The 8578-nt window shown below is 41.4% G+C and overlaps 1 pseudogene; it reads left to right on the forward strand.

Annotated features, from left to right (window-relative positions):
* Positions 1-7493: 7493 nt before the first annotated feature.
* Positions 7494-8320, forward strand: LOC116894690 (annotated as a pseudogene).
* The last annotated feature ends 258 nt before the right edge of the window (positions 8321-8578 follow it).

An 8578-nucleotide genomic window follows, 5' to 3' on the forward strand; every position in this document is an offset into this window, starting at 1 on the left:
CTATGGATAGGAGGCAGAAGGGTTGTTTTCACATAAAAAATCACATGATTCACTTTCTCACTGTAGTAATAGACAGTTAGACACCGAAGACTGCCAAATCCAATGGCCTTATTAGTAAGATTCAAAAATTAAAGCCTAGATAACTCATATGTCTGTGTCAAAAAAGTTATATGGTAGGTAACTGGAGATTTCTGCTATGATCTCCATCGCCTTCGTTGCCCCTGACCTCCCCTTAACCTTGACTAAAGGTGTTTATACAGAGAGGAAATCAGAAAACGGAGTTTTCAAGCATTAGAGAGAAAAAGTGAACAACAGAATGAATGCAATTGTGGGCATACTACAGCATTCTTATGTCTTTGTTTAATCAATCATATTCGATGATTTAATAGCATAACTGATACTAGTTCCAAGTAGAAAAAAGGCAAAAAAATATTGGTGGTAATAGACTGTCATACTCAAACACAAAAACTGGATACCGAGAGAAATCGCTGAGAACATCGTACCCAGCATATGCACAAAAGCACTAAGATAATCAAGATGGAATCCACAAGAAGGTAAGGAAAGAGATACATAAAAATAATAAGAGCAAAAAATACAAGTTACAGGTTTGGGCGCTAACATATCAATAATCGCTTTAGACCATCAACAATGTCAATGTATACATTTTGTAAGATTTTTCAAATTTACAAAACACCAATATAAATTAAAACAATTTATGATCCAGCTTACTTATCAGAAAATACACATCATTAACGAATTGAGTGAGTTGAAATCAGGAAAGACTCAATTTGTATACCACACAACACTCAGGTTAAACAGTTACAAGTAGCTGCACTAATATATAATGAGCGCACCTCTAAGCAAGTAGGATTACCACAGTCATAGAGCCTTCCTTTATAACAAGGACGACTACTCAGGAGGAAGCCAGGACAAGGCTAACTTCTCACATATCAGAGCCATGGGGCTTCAAAATGCATGAAGTCATTCCTGGTAGACAAGACAAATTCATTGCTGTGGATGGAAATTGTGTCTACTGAAGTATAATGACACCTGCTGCCCTGTCCTTGATCTGCCCAGTTGTCCATGGTCAGAAGTCCTCTTGGACACCTACCTTTCCTTTGAACTCCTTTTCCGGGGGCAGCTCTAACATCCCAATGTCTTTAGACAGGGAAACAATGGTGTCCTTAATGGAGTGCCTATGATCTAAAGCTAAGATAGATGTTCAGCCACCAGAACCTCATGGTCTTATGGAGAAACTTCAAGGGCAAATCTAGTCCTGGGAAATAATGCTTTTCAGCAGAGTGAAGCAAGGGTCACAGTAGCTTCTGGGTCTTGGAGATATTTGCTAATAAACGCCCACTAGAAATGTACCCTACAAAGACCTGTAGGGCAGCTTGGGCAGCTGTCCAAAGGCTACTAGCTACCTGAAGCCTATTCTGTTTCTAAAACATTAGTAAAATAAATTCACAGTGTATGAGATTGCCATAAAAATATTAATTGTACTCCTATTAGTAGCATTTCGAAACTGGAACATTCTATGTCACTTATAATTGCTCTAAAGAAATTAAATCCATGAACATACATAGACATATATAGGATACATATGCTAAAATTAGAAAACCCTGATAAAATCCAAATGTATGTAAATAAGGGAAAAGATATATGTTTCACAAGTTGGAAAAATTTACATAGTCAAACTTGCAGCTCTTTCCAAAATGATCTAATGTATGTAATTTTATGCAATCTCTATAAAAAAAACTCAATTAGAGACATGTTGGCATGGTCAAGCTTATCCTAAGATGTGAACAGAAACCTTCAAGAATATAAGAGCTAAAGCAGCCTTGACCAGATGTAGGATAGTTGGAGGAATGCATTCAGTGTTAGGTATTATTATATAAATATAACTATTATATAAATATAATAAATGTAAATATTTATATATTATATAGTTTACTTGTTTAGAATTACTCAGTGCACTTATGCTTGACACCCAGATATTAACTCCTAAGATCTAAATGATAAACTGGAGTTCACTGAAACTAAGAATTTTAGTTTTAAGAAATAAGAAAATATCTACAAAGTATGCATCTGACAAAAACACAAGTATTTAGGGCTTTTAGAAAAACACTAAACTCAAGAGTTGAACAAAATGCAGGTAGGATATGGACCAATGACCTTGAAAGACACTGTACTGAAGACTCTACAGAAGGAAACCGCAGAAGATGATCAATTTCTTTTACTCCTTTGGGAAAAATGTACATTGAATAGCTAGAATAAAACTAGTGACAACATTACACAGCAAACCCTGAGGAAGATACAGAAAACCTGCACGCTGTGGTCCACATAGGACATGTCCTCCTTGTGCTCATTCATGTTTGAATGATCTACCCACAGCTTGTGTTGCTAGTTTGAAGGCTGTGGAACCATCAGGAGGTAGAGGCTAGCTGTCAGAAGCAGGCAATCCAGTGAACTTCAGAAAACTATACTCACTTCTCATCCCAACTTATCTCTCTGCTTTCCACTTGCTGGAAATGATCAATGTCATATGATTTACAGCCTTGACATCTACCATGGCTTTCGGCTGTAGGAGACTGAGAAAACAGGTACTCGTGTCACACACATACACAAGCATATTGAAACACATGCATCCACATGCACACACATATAACACATACACACACACATACACACACACATACACACACACACACACACACACACACACACACACACACAAAACCAAAATCAAGAACTATACATAACAAAGCTGCTATAATCCTTATTTCTGTAACTAGTCATGTAGCTGGGGCTGGCTGGTTTCCTCTCCATTGGACACAAGACACATTCCATTGTTCTGTTACCAACAGCCACTATTGCAGAACGGGGTAGACAATACAAGTGTTATTTCCTAAAGGATATGAGACTACTGCTTGGGGGTGTGGTTTGAATGTTCATTGAACTACCACAGGTAGACGAGTTGTAGCAAGAAATAATGACAGGGTGCACACATTTCCTGAGACAGCAGTAACAAACCACCAACAATGTGCTATTTCACACAACAGACATTTAATCTCTCAGATCTCTGGTAACCAGAAGTCCAAAGCCAAGGTAACAGTGGACTGATTTCTTTCTGCAGCTGTTCTCAAAGGTTCTCCCAATGGTCTCTGTCCAAGCTTCTTATGATGGGCTCTGTTTTTTCATCCTTTGATTATAAACATGTCTCTGAATTCTGTTGCACAGGGTTCTCTCTCTCTCTCTCCTCTCTCTCCTTCCCCCCCCTGTCTGTATTTGTAATGACACTTCCCATCGACCTTGGGGCTCATCTCTATAATCCAATATGATCTAACGTCAAGATTCTAAATTTAATCAAAAAAGAAAAAAGAGCACCTTCTCAAATAGTGTGTCCACAGGTTCTAGATTGTCAGATTTCCCCATCACAAAACTTCTTGGATTCTAAATATGGTTGTTACTGGCTCCAGAGACCTATTTATACTTGATAATTAGGATTAATCAACTAGCGAATATAAAAACCAACATGGCTACATAACCACTTGCCAATAGTTTAAGTCCCGAGGAAGTTGTAAGGCCAGATGGCAGACTTGAGTTCCAGTTCAATAACCCATTATTGTGCCTGGGAGAAATAGGACTCTGAGATTAATAAAGCAGAAGTGTTGGGGATGAAAAGCAGAGAGGTCGGATTGTTTTATTGGCTGTGATATCAAAGAGAGTCGGCCTCATTTTCACTTCATGCTTTAATTGTAGTCAGGCAGGGCCAGGAATCAGCAGAACAGGCAGATAAGAGAACCACTTAGATCTAGGAAACTCCCATTCCTAAGGTATCCATGATGTCCTGTGAATATGTACATGGTATGTTCAGGTGCATTATCCTAACCTGCTCCTACATACAACCTAGTAGATGACCCAACTATATCCAATCTACAATTAGAAAAATCTTTAACCACTCCTCAATGGTGCCTAATAGAGTCAGCTCGATAGAGGAAGAAAGATCACCTGACCAAGATAACAAACAAACAAACAAACAAACACCCGATATTGTATATATAACCAAACTAAATGCTGCGTAGTGAATATGCTTTTCAAAATGACTGTTCTTGGGAACGACCTGGTTACTGAAAAGAATAAGAAGGAGGATCTTCTCAACCCAGAAACCAAAAATGGAAAGAAGCTCGATGGAAGCTTGGGTAGAAAGTGTCTAGTCAGACTGGTACACACTGAGAATGCTACAAAGTGAGGTCGTCAGCACCACTGCAGGCTGAGTTAAGAGTTTGGATGCATCACGCATCATTGGACTCCATTCTCTGTTCCCTCACTCTGTGTAATCATGGTCCATGCATTGGCCTGAATTGAGTGTGGCTCATTTCAACAAATGTTTACGGGACGCAGTTTAAGCCAGGCCTATAATCCGAGTGTCTTTCTCTCCCTGTATTTCCCCTGTATATCAAACAGCGTCTCTACTAAAAGAAAACACACAATTACATGAGACCCCAAGGCACCTGAGATCTTTCCAAATCCCCCCTTTTGAGCTCGCTGGGTACCTCATTCCCCTAAGTACTTTGGCACTTCATTTACAGTATGGACGAATTCATTGCACTCCTTAGTAAGTAATTTGACTCAGGACCACGAGAAACGAAAAATAAAACTGGATTTAAGGAGGTGGCGTCATACATCCAGTTCAATATCACTGAATATAAACAAAACATCCCCCCACCCAGTCCAAACTCATAAATGATACAACATAAAAACATATTTCGCAAGCACAGAGCCTACTATGAAAACCAGGAAAAGAACTTTCATACATTAAAAACCAAAATCTAGACACGTTTTTCAAATAGCTACAGCAGCTGGCTAATGTCAGGCAAAAGCGCACAGGCTACACAGCTTCAGGTCCTATATGTCCAGGTTCTGAGCTCCACCACATCTGTATAACTCAGGCCTGAATCATTACATACAGGGGACGAACACGTAGCCAAGAATAAATAACAAACTCTCCCCGCAGAACCTAATGGGGTCTCACCACCTTGAAACATAGTCATTCTTCTGATTAGAGATTTTAGATTCTGTTACGTTCCTATGACTACCCTCACAAAACTGAAGAGATCTAAAACAACAGAAAAATATATCTCCATTCTGAAGGTTGAAGATCTGAGGTTCAGGTGTGGGGAAGGCCATGCTCCCTCTGAAACCTTTAACAAAACCTTCCTTGTATCTTTCTAGCTTCTGGCTGTTTGCCAGCAATCCTGGCTATCCCCTGCATAGAGCATCACCACTCTAAGTTTGACCTATTTGTTTACCCAGGCTTCCTCAGCGTACTCTTATTAGGATACTAGCTATAAGGAGTCAAAGAACTCACCTTATCGTATGATCTCATCATAACCTATTTGCATCTACAATGACTATATTTCCAAATAAGGTCAAAGCCTGAAGATTGGATCCTAGCATTCACCGTTAGAGCAAACCATCAGTGTGTAACACATACTGGTAGATATTAAGATAGATATTAAGTATACTCTCTCTCCAATTATTGTGAAGGTAGAATGACTATATTTTCAGACATATTCCACCCATAGCAGGGATATATGCGGAACTGTATACCCGGTGGTTATTGCTAGGATGTCTCTTTCTTGGGTATTTATGTATCCATAAAACATGTTTTAACTGGTCATTAAATGTCACATAAATGTTATCCTGGCAGTATGTTGCTGCTTGTTGGTTTTTAACTTATGTGTCTGAGACCTATTTACATTGGATATTTAAATTTTTTAAATTTCTGTATGACATTGACTGCAGTGTTATAATTTATTGTATCATTTTGGGGTGAAGGAATGCACTTTGCTCCCCACCACTCCCCTTTTACTGCCCTGTATCTCATTAGAAGATAGGTCCATGATGCCAACACTGAGGTTGCCTTGTTTTCTGAATCACGGTTGGTTTAAGACAAGCAAGAGATCAGGGTGTAAGAGAAGGGAAAACTATGCTTCTCTACAGGTATTTCTGACAACCACCGTTTCTCTACCAATGACCTGGCTATGGTCTGATACTTACCCATAGTTCCAGCTTTCCATATTCCAATAGCAGCAAACTCTCCTTCGATGCCTCAGATCCAGTGATGACAATGGTTTCTTCCAGCTCCTGCCGCTTCCTGAGCCCCTAGCCTTTCCAGTGGCACCGTAAGTAGCTGTTAGAGGCCCTAAAGCACATCCCTCAAGCTATAGGAAGGCAATAGGTCACTTACATGTTTGATGAACATATGACTCTTTTGCCGGGAGCAGGTCGACTCCTGGGAATCTCAGGCAAGCAATGGCTCGTATCTTTACTGAAACATGTCAGCCTCTGGCATGTGCTGTGAACCCACTGACCTCGCAAATGCTTTCTTTTTAGTTTCCATCAGTAACTACAACCTACAGTGCCTCACCTTTGCCCCGGAGTTTCAGCGGTCACAGCCTTACTGTCTTTTATCCAAGTCATGTCTGATCTCTGTCATGTTAAGGTCTAGAATAGTGCAGTGGTCCTCAAAGTGTTGCGGGTGAACCAGTGTCTGCTCAAAGCTTCCCGCTTGTCCCTGGTGACGCAGGAAGTCCATACCAGAATAAGAACTCGGTCACTAAGCCCATTGTGGCCGCAGGTTTTCTTTTCTCTTAAGAAGAAATCGTTTGTTTTACTAGGGAACAATGCACCAATTTACATGCTTGTACATACGCCTTACCTCCATAATGCAGACAGGTTTTCCTCCTCGGTCTGCAGGGAACTCGAACATCTTATCGTCCAACAGAATATTGTGATGAAATATCCCCATCCTACAATGCCATCAGAAAGAACTCCAACTGGGAGGTGCTGCAGATTACAAACACGTGACTGAGAGAAACCCATGGGAAAGGCTGTGAAATGGATCCCAGAGCGTCAGCCTATGGCTTCTAAGCGATAAACGGTCGTTCTGTTTCGTGCAGCCAACAGCGGATGAGCCCTAGCCCTTGGCTTATCTTATTGCAACTGAGAAGAAACAGATCTATTTGGGTTATGTCCTAGTTTGTTTTTTATTGCTGTGATAAACACCATGACCCAAAGCACCTTGGGGAAGAAAAGAGTTTATTTCATCTTACAGCTTGCAGGCTGTCATGAAGGGAAGCCAAAGCAGGGAATCAAGCAGGGTGTGACCCTGAAAGCAGAAATGGAAACAGACTTACTTAATTGAAGTAAGGGAAAGGCTGCTTACTGACTTGTCCTTTATGGCTTCCTCAATCTGCTTTCTTAAAGAAACCCACGATCACTGCCTAGGCGTACTTCTACCCACTGTAAACTAAGTTTACACGGCAGCCATTAATCAGGAATATCTTCGAGCATCGTAGTGGCTGCTACCGGCTCGACACTGGCTTTGTCTGTCTGCGCGTGCGCACCGCTGCGGTCGGTACTCCAGCCCAGCCCATGGAAGAATCATAGGAAGAGGCAGTGACCAGAGTTATCCAGCAGGAGTTGATATGTTTGAGTTTCCAACAGCTACCCTGCTGGACTGTCATGGAGGATACGCCCAGAATGTAGCGTTTTTCAATGCAATGACAGACGCCCACAGGTATGATTCTTCAGAGGTCACAGGCTCCTCCGGGTGGGATTTCCAGAGTTCTTTTCTTCAGAAGAGAAAAGCTGCAACAAACGTCTCCAGATTCTAAGGCACTCCAGGAAGACTCACCTGGAGTGAGACAGAAGGCTTATGATTGCCAGGAGTGTGGGAAATCTTTCCGTCAGAAAGGTAATCTAACATTGCACGAGAGAATCCACACGGGCCAGAAGCCGTTTGACTGCATCCAGTGCAGAAAAAGCTTCAGGGCCAACCGCAATCTAGTTACACATCAGCGAATACACACGGGAGAGAAGCCCTATCAGTGCAAAGAGTGTGGGGGGAAAAGCTTTAGTCAGCCAGGCGGTCTAGCTGTTCACGAGAGACTCCACACCGGGCAGAAACCCCACGAATGTGCCATTTGCCAGAGAAGCTTCAGGAGTCAAAGTAACCTTTGATTCACCGAAGAGTCCACAGTGGTGAGAAGCCCTAGACGTGACCAGTGTGGAAAAGCTTTCAGTCAGAAAGGAAGCTTAATTGTTCACATCAGAGTTCACACGGGTCTGAAGCCCAATGCATGTTCCCACTGCAGGAAGAGCTTCCACACCAGGGGGGATTGTATTCTGCATGGACAAATCCACACGGGTGAGAGAGACACCCTACCTCTGTGGTCAATGCGGAAAAAGTTTCACTCAGAGAGGGAGCCTGGCTGTGCACCAACGAAGCTGCTCCCAAGGGCTCACTCTTTAAGCGCTCTCTTCAAAGTAAGCTCTTCTTATGAATTAAGAGTACAAAACCCTCTGTAATCAAGAATTTTATCGAGTGTCGTAGGGTAAGTAGAAGTTCTTTCAAAAGGACCAGCACTGAGTAGGGCAAACTGACTTCCCCCCTTCCCCCAAATTAGTATGAAAAATAAATATCCTGTTTATCATTTTTAAAAAAAGAATATCTTCTACTTTCTTGTCTAATAGGTTAATTTGATGGAGGTATTTTCTCAGTTGAGGCTCC

This window comes from Rattus rattus, chromosome 2 (genome assembly GCF_011064425.1).
Source record: "Rattus rattus isolate New Zealand chromosome 2, Rrattus_CSIRO_v1, whole genome shotgun sequence".
Classification (NCBI taxonomy): Eukaryota; Metazoa; Chordata; class Mammalia; order Rodentia; family Muridae; genus Rattus; species Rattus rattus.